Source organism: Python bivittatus, unplaced genomic scaffold (assembly GCF_059951505.1).
Source record: "Python bivittatus isolate LINGU-HERP-01145 unplaced genomic scaffold, Pbiv_v1 ctg000590_np1212, whole genome shotgun sequence".
In the NCBI taxonomy this organism is placed as follows: domain Eukaryota; kingdom Metazoa; phylum Chordata; class Lepidosauria; order Squamata; family Pythonidae; genus Python; species Python bivittatus.
In genome coordinates this window covers 18,220,557-18,233,755 of record NW_028277086.1, presented here as the reverse complement: position 1 = coordinate 18,233,755, position 13,199 = coordinate 18,220,557, and the positions used below count along the sequence as shown (strand labels likewise).

At 39.6% G+C, this 13,199-nt stretch overlaps 1 protein-coding gene across 1 annotated transcript in view; it reads left to right on the top strand.

Annotated features, from left to right (window-relative positions):
* Positions 1-11,002: 11,002 nt before the first annotated feature.
* Positions 11,003-13,199, top strand: part of TRHR (thyrotropin releasing hormone receptor) — a 48,167-nt gene continuing 45,970 nt past the window's right edge. The window contains exon 1 of the mRNA XM_025163705.2: positions 11,003-11,085. The gene's annotated coding sequence lies outside the window, so the exon portion shown is untranslated. The remainder of the gene's footprint in view (positions 11,086-13,199) is intronic.

Genomic DNA, 13,199 nt, shown 5'->3' with positions numbered 1-13,199 from the left:
GGCAGCAGTGAGAAAGAGAGTTATGTAGCCCTCTGGATTTGGAAACAAAGAGGTGCTTCAGGGTACCTGTAAGCATGAATGTAGCACCTGTCTACAACTCCTTATAGCACCCAAATCTTTTCCCAAGATCACATGGCCATCCTTTTTAGTGCAATCCTAGGAAGAGATGCGTTTGATTTAAGGAGTTGCAGGCAGGCACTACATTCATGCCCCTGCACCCTTTTTGCCTTTGAACCCAGAGCACTACACTGCCCTCCTATGCATGCTTCAACACTTATTTCAAAGAAACGTTTTGGCCTCGGAGGAGCACAAGTAAAACATCTTTCTGCTGTTCATTCATGCAATCCTGAAAAAGAGATGCAGCTGCTTTAAAAGTTACATTGATTCAGTCAACTCATTCAAACTGCCACATTTTTTTTTTCAGGCTCGTTTGGAAGTTGGAAAGAAGATTGCCTACTTTAAAGGATTGCAGAAAAGTGCTGTGCTGAGCCTTGCAAAAGCTCTGAAGCACTACCTCTGAATCATTCTCAAAGCATGCACAGGAGAGAACCCATCACCAACAGGACATGTGCATTCCTCAAATCACTTTTTGCAGTTGTTAGAGATCCCAGGATTGTGTCATTGTTTTACAGCCCCAGAGATCCAAAACTTTCATCCAAAGTTTCATGGAAGGTAGCAAATAAATGTTTTCTTCTGCTTCAGAAGATGGAACTGCATTTAATGGCATTAAATTACAGGACAATACTTTTTGGCTGAATAGCTGTTTGATTATAGGAATGTTTTTTTTTAAAAAAAATCATATAATTAGCTTAGTGAGCTCTCTCTCTCTCTCTCTCTCTCTCACTAGATGTCTTCAAGCAAAGGCTAGGCATTTATCTGTTGAGGATGCCATGCCATTCATCTGCATCAAGAACTAGATTTGGACTGGTACCTTCTAAGTCCTCATCATCACTGATTCTGTTTTTCTTTGTGATTATCATATTCAGTGGTGACTCCATCGCTGCTGATTTGTATATTCAGAACACAAAACCTGCTAAAAATGAGTTCATCTCTCCTGCCTTTCAAGGCAATAAGCAACCTATTCTTGGGTGTCCTGACTAGCAATTACTTTGCCACCTGCTCTGATTGCTGCGCATCACCTACTTTCACACTTCTTGGTTTCTATAATGCCTGATTGCTACGTTGCTTTTGTCTGCACCATGTGTGTTATGGCTCCCAATATTATCAGCCTGCCAATGCATTTTAACCACTTCTGTTTACTCTTGCACGAGAGGCAGTCTGTGGGTGTTTTTCTGGATGACCAGACACACACGCTGACCTCTCGGGCAACAGAAAATACACAAAACAGTATTTCAGGAGACAAAGTTTTCAGTACCCTTGAATGCCTAATAATGATTTGCTGATAAATCCCTTTTATAATTTTATCTAACTATTTCATATTTTCCCTGCCATCCAAGGCCATTGTCACGGTATTTTCAAACACCTTGTTAATTAACCTTCTGAGATGGAAGATGAATTACTACAAGTTTATCAGCACTTTGTTTATGGTAGATCAGCTTTTTTTTTTTTTTTTTTTAGCATGGATTGGGCTACAGTTAAGGTCATTGCAACAGTCCTTCAATTGTGTTAGTTGATATTCTGTAGAATATATCATTGTAATGGTGGAGTACGTTTTCTAACAGTGTATTTTTGAATGACAGACATGAATGTTTTCAGAAGTAGGGATGGCTACCAATTTAGCTGGTTTGAAAAGGAGACCAGATACATTTATGGAGGCTTGGGTTGTTAATGGCTACTAATTTGATGGGTATATACAGAATCACAAGCAGCATAACTTAAATTCACAATTATTGGGAAGCAACAGTGGAACTGCGCTAATACCGTTTCCCTTGTTCATTTGTATGACCTTATCAAATGTCTTGACTGGCCACTGTGTGACCCAGAATGCTGAACTAGATGAGTCTTTGGTATAATCAAGCAAGGCAATTGCATTGTCATATTATCTGGACACTTAATTATGAAGCTGTACTTAGAAGAGAATGTGGGCTACTTATGTTGGAACAACTCAGAACAATCTGTCAGTCTTCCATAAAGTGAATATCATCAGAAGCTGCCTTATACCCTGTTAACTCACCGGTCCATCTAATTAAGTAATACCTGCTCAACTCACCATTGAGTCTCCTGGATCTTGGGCAGAACACAATTCTCTTCTGATGCTTGGAGTTGAGATCTTCTAAACAGAAGATGCAACATGCACGCTATACATAGAATTAAAGCCCTTCCTTTTTGCTTTAGGATACAATATTATTTCAGTAGCTGTCAGAGATAGTTAAATCCTAACCTGACACCACTTTTGACCCTTCCAGATGGCTGATCAGATCAGTGCTGGCCCAAGAAATTCTGCTTACCCAAATTGTGTAGTGACAGCAGCTGGACAAAGTGGCAGAAGAAGCACATGATGTCTGTGCATGATGGCATTAAAATTGAAAGTTATCTCCAGAACAGTCAGAATGGGACCTAAATCTTAATGAGATAATAAACTTATGTCTAGCTTGGGAAAAAATTAGGACTTGCATAAATAAATATTTTTCTATGCATAACATTTCCTGAGTCCACAAAGAGAAGGCAAAAACAAGGAACCTCATTTAGCTGTTTCCTTTACCTGCTGGTTTTTCTATGTTGACAGAAATTCCCACTGCTAATCCAGACCAGTTCTAAAACTTGAAATTATCTCGTTCCAGTTTTTGGATAGCATGTCACCTACAATATATTATCATAATAATAATTTCAAGAGCACTATGTGCTAGTGAATGTTCATATGCATAAAAAATAGATTGAGGTCAATCCCTAGAGATTGTATGGGCACGTGCACATTGTTCCTTGGCAGTAACACAGAACTGGATTGCCATTTCCTTCTTGTGCAATTTTGGACCTCCCATTTGTGGACAGTTTCTACCAATCTTTAAGCACTTGCAAATCTGAAACCAAGTTTCTTTACTGGCATGCAGACAATGCTGTGATCACTTGGCCCCCCAGCCATGAAAGGTACTGAGAGCCCCAAACATTCCACAAGCAAGACTATATAGAGATGGATCTAATGGTATCACAAAGATGTCATGAATAATTAATTTATGGTCACAAGATGAAGGGGTATCACTTTGTGTGAAATGGACAAATGACCCTCAGCACGGAGATGATGGAACTTTGAAGCCATCACTCAAAAGCTTCACCCTGCCACATTAACATATCAGCAACACAATAAGATCAACATCTGCCTTTGACTATATTTTGTCATGGCAATTCCCTCCCAGGAAATACCAAGTTGGAGTTTGTTATCTATCTCCTGAAGCTTTTGCCCAGGGCCCTGAATTCAACAGAAAAAATGCTACTGTTTAATACAGTAGGGTGCACTAGTATTGATGGTTATAAGAGCACCAGAATCCTAATAATATAAAATAAGCCTCATATTCACATCACTATAAGCATTCCATTTTAATTATCCCCACACTAGTTTACAGACCTGGGGTTCCCTGGTGATCTCCCACACAAGAACTAGTCAAATTCAACTTCACTTGGCTTTATTGATATCAGCCAAGGTAGGTTAGGTACTGCCATGTGTTATATTTTTAATTCATCAGGCACTCCCAACCAGGGTGTCATACAATTCAATCCAGTACAAAATCCAAATGATGTGATCTACTATTTTTCTTCTGGAACATGTCAATCTGGCCATTCCAGATACAGTGAGTAGTTTTCTGAAAGTAAACCTTCTGGAACAGGAAGCAATGTGCCCAATTTTGGCTGTTTTGAAGCCAAATCATCCTTTCATCTACTCTCAAATGAACTTTGCAGTATGGTAATGAAGATTCCCATACTGCAAATAAAAACTGAGAATAGCTTCTTAATAAAAGTTATATAGCTTTTTACAGATAGTCCTCATTTAGTGACTGCTTTGTACAGTGACTGTTGTGACGGTGATGAAAATAACTTTGTGAGCAGTCCTCACATTTACAATCTTTGCAGGTCTGTAAAGCAAAGGAAAGCTGAAGTAAGATCATAAACACAGTTGGGGTTTCACTTAGTGACCACTTCACTTAACAACTGAGTTGCCGGTCCCAGCTGTGGTTGCTAAATGAGGACTACCTGTATTTTGCAGTGCAGTTGTAAGCATGTTTATTCAGAAGAAAAGCTTATTATTAATTTAAATTTATTGGCTGCCCAACTCCAGTAGGCTCTGGGCGGCGTACAAAACTAGATAAAACAAAAACAACTAAGAATATTAATTTAAGCAGACAGCCCAGATTAAAATAATCTAATAGACAGCAAAATCAACTGGCTGTTTTGACTTAAATGTATGACATGCAGCAGAGCTTACTTTGAGATAAATATGTAGAGGATTGCATCTCAAATCATTACATTACGCCAATTCTAGAAATGGTACTTTCACTAGTGGAAAATATATGTAGTTCAGGGTTGAACTGTTGGGTCCTTGGAATTCCCTGAGCTTGGTTGTTTCCCTGCAGACATTTCATTACCAGGCTAGGTAACGTCATCAATGCATGCAAGTTCAGGGAACATCAAGAACCCTAACAAACTCTACTTTCTCCATTTAGAAAGAAAAAGAAAGGGGAAAATGTGTTTAAATCTTGAGTGCCTTTTTCCCCTTTTGGTGGCAATGTAAAATATAAATTTTATGTTGTGTTTATTTACAGAACATTTATGATGGCTATAATAACTCTGTTTAAGTAAATAAATAAATAAACCTCTAGAAGCTGAAGGTTTTTGTTTTTAAGAGGAAGAGAGAAGAAAAATAATGTTCTCCCATCATTCTTCCACTGTAACTTCTTTAACTGAAGTGTTCCCTTGCATGGTGAAATTGGAAAAAACATTGTGTGACATGTATCTATTGAGAACTTGATCTCAAGGGCATTCTGAAAGGGCCTCCAGTTTAATAGTTTAGCTAAACCAGAGTGATTCTTCTCCTTTGCTTTGCTCCAGGGAAAACTTCTGCAAGGCAATCTGAAACTGTCTTTTTAGAAATATAATACCAAACAAAACAAAGTAAAATCAATCATAGGTTTTATGAGATGCTGCTGAAATATTGTTTAGCTTTCTGGGACATCGGCATACCCAGCAAATTGAAATGATGTCAAAGTGACACGCAATGTCATGATGCAAACTCCAGCCTTACATACTTAAGTTAGAAAGAAATCTTATCAGGGTTGTTTCCGGGCCGGGAATAAAATACACAGGCAGTTATTGTGGTAAGGAAATCAAGTCCTCCTGCCATACAATCTTCCCACTGTAATCAGAACAAAAGGTTAAAAATTACAATTAGAATGGGCTGGACACAAGGATTAAAAGGCAGCGGGAAACACCAATCTAATCCAAGGAATATTCCTTCCAGGCTGAGTTTAGCCAGAGATCTCCTTGATTAAATAGGAAAAGATCCTTTCCCCAAAAGAGATTACTGTTTCAATCAGAAATGCTAAGCAAGTGGAAACCACAACTTGGCAGGGTGCCTGACTGCAGAGCACCTCTTCTCGGAACATCGGCTAATGCGCTTTCTCAGAATTCCTAAAGGGCGCACTTTAGCACATTTTCGAGGAACAAAAGGAGGATCTCTCTATATAAAGGGCTTCCAGGGAGGACTTGGCGTGGCCACCTCCGACAGCTGACTCTGTTGCGCTCTCGGAAATAAACCTCACCTCCAGTTCAAGCAACTGCCTGCCTATTTTATTCCCAACTTGGAAATGATCCTGGCAAAATTTCTTTCTAACATTTATATCCCAATTTCTGATGCAAGTGTATACATTATGTTTTTGTGACATGATATCATGATGCACATTTCCTCTCTTCCTCTCCTTGCCTCCCCTGGTTTAAAACAGGCTTAATTTTAGTGGTGAAGTGAAATATCTCATTCCAGGCAATTTTTGCAATGTTTCTCTGTTCCGTTCTGAACAAGAAAACTGTGGGCATTCTCTACTGCAGTTTTAAAGGACTATCCACTCATCCTTGAGCTGGCACAAAACAATACTGGCATGCTGTTTGCTGTACCCATTGCCAGTTCCTATTCTGCCTCTACTGCATCTCTTCTGAGCCACTGCCTGATGTTGTCTGGATTTGTGAGCGGGCTGCTTTTTTGCTGTTGATCACTGCTCTTCAGCACGTCATCTACCAGTAGGGAAGGACCTCCCAATCAGGGCACTGCAGCAGAAATGGGGTGGGGCTGACTTCAGGACTCTGGAGTTCCTGATGTTCTGAGCTCGGTTGTTTGCTTGCAGATGTTTCATTACCCAACTAGGTAACATCATCGGTGCATGTCTTTGCAAATGTCTTCTTCAGCCCAATTAGTCTGCTCTCCCCTTACCCTTCATTTGCACATCTCCCAAGTTTAAAAAATGTAAAAGGAAATCTCCTTTCCTCTACCTTGTTCCTTCTACCTTCCCCAGCTTCCCCCCTCTCGGCAACCATGAAACTCAGCTTGATCACACCTACCAGTCATCTGAGTTAGTAGGTGGCAAAGCTAATTTCTCTAAATTAATTGGTAGCAAAGCATCATTTCATATTTTGAGGCTGTCCTTGGATGGTATCTGAATAAAAGAGAAAATACTGCCTTTCTATGAGTAGAGCTAATGATGATTTAAGCCTATTTCATTCTTTTGCTGAGAATAAGGGCAATGTTGTAGGACAGAAATTAGGATTGTCCAAGTATTACTGTGTGTGGTATAGACCACACACAAGATGTGCTGGGTTTCCCCCCCCCCCTTTTATTGCATGGAAAGCTTTATTATACAAAAATACAATATCATATACAAATGACCGCCCAGAGTCACTTCCTCATGAGATGGGTGTTGTCTAAATGTGAAATAAATAAATAAATAAATAAATAAATAAATAAATAAATAAATAAATATACTGATCCTTACTTAAACCAAATGTATAACTATCTGTTTCTAATCCTTATTGGTATACTGTACTTATAACTACCTATGTGCCTGTTTGCCACCTTCCACAGATTTTTTATCTATCATTACTATGCATTTGCATAAATTCCTCCTTTGCGGCCAGGTTTAAAGTGCCCACACTTATGTAAAGTAATAGGCTTAGTTAGCCCTGTCCTCAGCTACTCTCTCCATTGTGGATTGTGGGGAAAACTCTCAGCTGGAGTTACAGCAGCTCTTAGCAAAGGTCTAGTCACCTTAGGTTTAGCAGGCTTCATTGCTGGCTGGAATTTTACTATTTTCACCCAATGACCCATGGCTGCCACCCTGAACTGCTGGGTGGATTTTAGCATCTCACACTTCTTCACTTGTTGACTGGGAGGGGAAAGATTCATTCTAGCTGGCAGCTGACCGTTGGCTGCCATTTCTGGAGGAATTAGCATGGCTAGTATCCAAATTCCACCCTACTTTTCTTACACTGCTGTTCAACTGCTGCACACTACATACACCAAGCCAACTTTGTCCTGGCACTTCCTTCTCTCTCACCTGCAATCCTGCCCCCCCCCCCCCAGTTCTGCTATGCTGCTGCCTCGTGGTGGGGAGGTGTTCCTGGGGGGGATGAACAAAGAATGTTGGGATGTACGCTGAGAGTATATTTTCCCAGCAGGGTCATCCAAGGTGTGAAGGTCATCTCAGCTGCCCGGCTAAAGCAAGCAGGCACCTAGACTGGGCAGCGACGATATAGGGAGATGCCAGAGGCAGATGACCACTTTAGCAACAATGGCAATTAATTCATACTGCGCAGGCGAAGGCAATGGTAAACCAGTCCTGTATTTTTACCAATAGAACCACATGGATAGAAAATATAAAATGATTGGCCATATAGTGCTGGATGATGGGCCCCTCAGTCAGATGGCACTCAACATGCTACTGAGGAACTGCTGAGGATCTTTCAGAGTACTAATGGTATTTATGACATGGCTAGATTAAAGCCTTCAGGCATCTAGTTGCTGGTGTTGCAACAACACACACACAATCTGAAGCTGCAAAGACAGAATTACAGTAAGGACATAGAATGTAAGAAGCATGAACATAGGAAAGTTCAACACAGTGAAAGATGAAATGAAATTACTACAAATTGACATCTTAGGCACCGGTGAATTGAGATGGACTGGGATTGGACACTTTCAGTCAGAAAATCACACTATATGACCACACCCTTCCCTTCTCAACATTCACACCCAAGTGCTGAAGGCATCCTCCTCTTATAGCTGGGCACAGGCGTGATCCAGCTATTCCTTCTGTCATAGTTGGGAGGGAGAAGGGAAGGAAAGGATGGATTTGTACTAACCATTGCAACCCCCTTGTCCATTTGCTAAGTCCAAGCAAAGACATAGCCTCTGTCCAGGTTCAAAGAAGACAGATAATTCCTATGGCAGCCAAGCTTCATGTGACACTTGAAGTAGTACTTATCACCCTGTTTTTTTGAAAACATCACAACTAGGAGCCAGATGCACGATATACATGATCCGGCTGCACCAAAGGGGTCTACTGTATTTACATAGGTCTTTAAGTAAAGGAAGTCCAGCCTCTGGATAAATACAGATGACACCAATTAGCCCTGATTCTCAATGCAAACTACTCCCAGTGAGTCTACCCCACCTGTTCCAGATGCTTCTTTTTCTAGCTGTGTATTCCTATGCCTCCCTCCTCTCTTACTCTCATGTAAGTGTCAATATTATCATGATTTCTGGCTCAGTATTTGAGTCAACCAGACTAAGATACAAAATGCTAGGGCCAGATGCCAGTCTTTCATTTTTTGGTTAGTCTTTCTCTCTTAGTCTCCTAAGTGTCCTGTCTTGGTCCTTCTCCTCATTAGAAAAGGGGTCAGCAGCTGAGGGGATAACAACATCAGGGAGGATATGTCTTTCCTCACCAGTGTCATCAGATAGGATGTCATCAGATGTGTTGTTGTTGTTGCGAAGATTCACCAGTACAGCATTGCACTACCACAGGAACACAACGCTAGGAATTTTATGGGATCATTTTTGAACTCCAGGGAAGTGTTTTGCTCAAAAGATCCAATTTAAGAACTTTGCTGGTGATGCCTGTTCACTGTTCCCCCATTTCCCCCCCATAACAACAACACTTTGAGGGAGTATAGGTTGGGCTAAGAGAGAACGCCTGGCCCAAAGTCACCCAGTAGGTTTCCATAGATGAGGGTGGATTAGAACCAAGGTATCCCTACATCTATAAAGTGTCTCTGCTTTAGAATTGCATTAACTTCTCTGAGTAGATTCCTTGAAACAATGGCCTCTTCCTTTCAGGGACAGCCCCAGTATAGATATTAACAGCATACGCTGCTTGCTCTTGTATTCAAATATTGGATGTGTTCCACATTTCATTTTCAGTGCAATTCTACTCAGAAGAAAGCCCATTTAAATTCAGTGAGATTTACTCCCAAGTAAATAGGAGTCATTGAGTATGTGTGTAGAGTTACTATAGCTAAATAAATAATGTGAAGACAAACAAAAACCAGATATTTTTTCATATTTCAAACAAAACAGGGTATCTATCTCACATTTTATTCCTGAGTGTTATGAAACAACTAAATGGCATTATCTCTAGATTAAAATACATAGCATCCAAGCATTAGGAGACAAGAGAGTGACTCAATGTGCAGCCTTTCGGCTTGCCTTTAATTTCACCACTGCTATGCTCCAAAAAAGACAGTTGAGTCATGGTCACTGACTCAGGCCCTAAGTATCTTAAAAGAAAGAAAGAAATATATATGTGACAGGAACTCCAAAGAGCATGACACAACATTCAGTAAAACTAGATGACTTCCACGTACACTTTTTGCTTCAGATGAACTCCTGATATAGTGACTTTACCTAACCCTCAACTATCTTGGAGGCATATAACCATCTTTTACATTCTCCTTCCACTTCCTTTTGAATGTTCCTCTCATTTTGAAGTTTCCTTTGGGGAAGTCAAATGTGATTGTGATGGACTTTCTTGACAATTTTCCATTCCCTTATAAATTAAGTTTGATAACAATGTGGTCACTATTTCCAAGTGTTTCAGTAACACTTCTGTCTTGCTCTAAGTCCTGGATCAACATCATTTAAGATTAAATCATGGTTATCTCTTGTGCTCTGGTCATCTCCATTGTCTTTTTAGATAGTCATTTGGGATATCTAGAAATTATGTCTCTTTGCTGTGTGGCTAGACCACATTTATTACCAAACATTCTGAAATAAATAGCACATTTACAGCTGATTATGAAAAGTAGAAAAAGATTGACACATAGCTTCTGTTAAGAGTGTAGGGAGGAGAAGAAGAAATGTCTTTAAGATTGCTCCCTTTTATCTTGACAATTTACAGATTGAACCATTTTTCATAGCATCTGAATACCATAGCAAAATGCAAAGAGGTATATTGGCATATATTATTTATAATAGTCCAATGATAGTTAAATACAGTAATACCTCAGTTCATGAACGCTTCTGTTCACGAACAATTCGGTTTGCGAACAGCAGCGTTCGCAACATTTTGCTTCCGTTCGTGAACTCTGCATCGGGTGATGAACACGACCCGCAGCCATCTTCCCTGCTCTGACACGTGGTCGTGGCTCCCTCTAGGTGAGATCGCAGTTGCAGACACATACTTGCTGTGAAGCTTTTTGGTGTTGCCTCAAGCAAGGTTAGTGTTCTCTCTCTTCATACTGTACTGTACTTTGTTTCATATTTTTGTGGTTAAAAAAAAATACATATGGTTCAGAATGGATTAACCTTATTTACCTTGAACCTTATGGGGAAATTTGATTCGGTTCGCTACTAATTTGGTTCATGAACAGAATCGTGGAACAAATTAACTTTGTGAACTGAGGTACTGTGATGGAATGGAATTATGAAGGCCACACTCAGGGAGGGAAACATCCTTTTTCGTCTCCTGAGGGGCGAGGAAGAGATAAGAGGATGAGACTGGCACCTCCCTAAGGAATTCACTCTGTTTTTACTGGCTGACTGTGGGAACTAAGTTTCAGTCTGGGAAAAATCTTGCTAGAGGTCGTAGCTAATAAACACTGCTGAACTGAATCTGCATGGTCTCCTGGAGTTCCTTGGGCTAGGCCTGACAGGTACCACTGTATATGCTTTCCAGTCCTATATCAACAGACCTAGATATAACAGTTACAATTCTGAATAGATATCTATAGGATTGTATCATAAGTCTTCCTCTGAAATCTGAAATACTTATCATGTACTTCTATGCGTGATTCCTTGTAAATAAGCTAAAAAAACTTCAGTTGTATTTCTTTAAAATATGTGGGAGTAAGTGGATATTGTTCCCAAGTAAGTGAGCCCAGGTCTTTTTTTTTTTAATTACCCAATTGTTTCATAACTGTGGTACTAGAAAACTTATTGTGTCCAATAGTCATTACAACTCCTTATAATCCAATCATGAAATTCCACTTTTCACACTGATAAATAAAACAACTTTTGATATATTATGTGACTACAAAGCAGCTAAGACTCAGCTTTTGGTGTTATTTTTCCCTAAGGCTACCTTCAAAAAATATTTGCTTTGATTTTTGAAACTGGGGGAAAAACCTACTGAAGTTTAGCTCAAACACACAGTTCTGTCTTTGCAAAAAATATAGATGGACTTTCTTCTCTATAATAGGTCCATACAGAATCATGAAAAACTGTGTCCATTTTTTTTATGTCAGGAGACAAATAAATCTAGTATTAATTTACTAGAAAACTTAGGTATGACAGTTGTGACAGAAAAAGTGAAATAGGATTTATACTGAATGACAAATAAATCATTGAACTAAAATGTAACTACAGCTTTGGCCAAATCCATAAGGATCCTTGTTTTCATTCTTATTGTAAAGGAACAGAAAAAAAAAAACCTGAACGTAGCTTTGTCAGTGGTTATTAATTAAATGTGGCATACACAATCTTTGGGGGAGCTGGTGGACTATGGCCCAGTTAGTATCCTTAGGAATTGTGATAGGCTCCAATATGGGTATGTCCATCTTGTTTACATGTGGACTTTGCCATTTTTTTTCTTCCTTGGGCTTTGTGGGGTGCTTTCAAATGCCTTCCTTCCTTCCTTCCTTCCTTCCTTCCTTCCTTCCTTCCTTCCTTCCTTCCTTCCTTCCTTCCTTCCTTCCTTCCTTCCTTCCTTCCTTCCTTCCTTCCTTCCTTAAAAAAACACACGTTTAGCTCTGTTAGGACTTATGGCAGAAAAGGTCAAGAAGCCATCCAGCTGATATTTGGCAATCATAGTTATAGGAGGCTCTGGAGGTTGCAAAAATGGGTCAGGGGCTGCATATAATAGTGGGGCTCCAGATTGCTACTCAGACCTCAGTGTCATTCACTGGAAACTATCAGTGTATGTGGAGTATTGTCTTCATGATCCTACCTGAAGGTGTTTGATTATCACTGAAAACTGGGCATGAAACAGAATGGAGGGCTTTTATGTTATTTTCAAAAGCCAGCTATGTTTTAAAATGCAATGCAATTGACTCTTATGAGAGAAGAAAGAACATTCCATAATATTAAATTTGAATTTGTGGATTATTCATGATGGGGTTAGTTTTTGTTTTTGGATTTGTTGTTGTTGTTGTTGTTTTTGCAGGTTGTGGGGTAATGGTGATCAGAACCAAACAAGGAAATGAAGTAATTTGACAGATGACAGTTGGTGCAGGAAATGTCAAAGCATGCTTTGCTCGAGTTTGATCTGTGATTGCCACATACTAGTTTAGGATGAACACACACACGTCTTTAAACCACAGTCCTTGTTGCTTACCACAGGTTCTGTCTGTTGTCCAAATATTTATTGATCTGCAGCTACAGGGAACCTGCTGTTTATGTTTTCTGTTTTTGTTTTTAATCTATAAATGGATTTGACAACTTTTTGAATAAAGATTGTCTTCGAAGAGGTTATTGCAGCAAGTAATATACAATTTAGGGTCATCCTACTTTGATATGAGGACAGGTATCCTCCATATGACTTCAGCTCATAGACTTGTTAGCTCTGGGCAAAGCTTTAACCTCCCCAAAATACATTTTTCTTGGAAACTTTCTATGTATCCCAAAGCAGATTTTTTGTTCTCCATCCTTAAAGGATGAAAAGGCTACTGCCACGTTCTTATCAAGAACCATTCTTCATGATGTAAGACTCATTACAGAACCTTTTAAAGTCTCTCAGTAGCCCCGGGGGTCAAAGGTTTATTTGAACCCC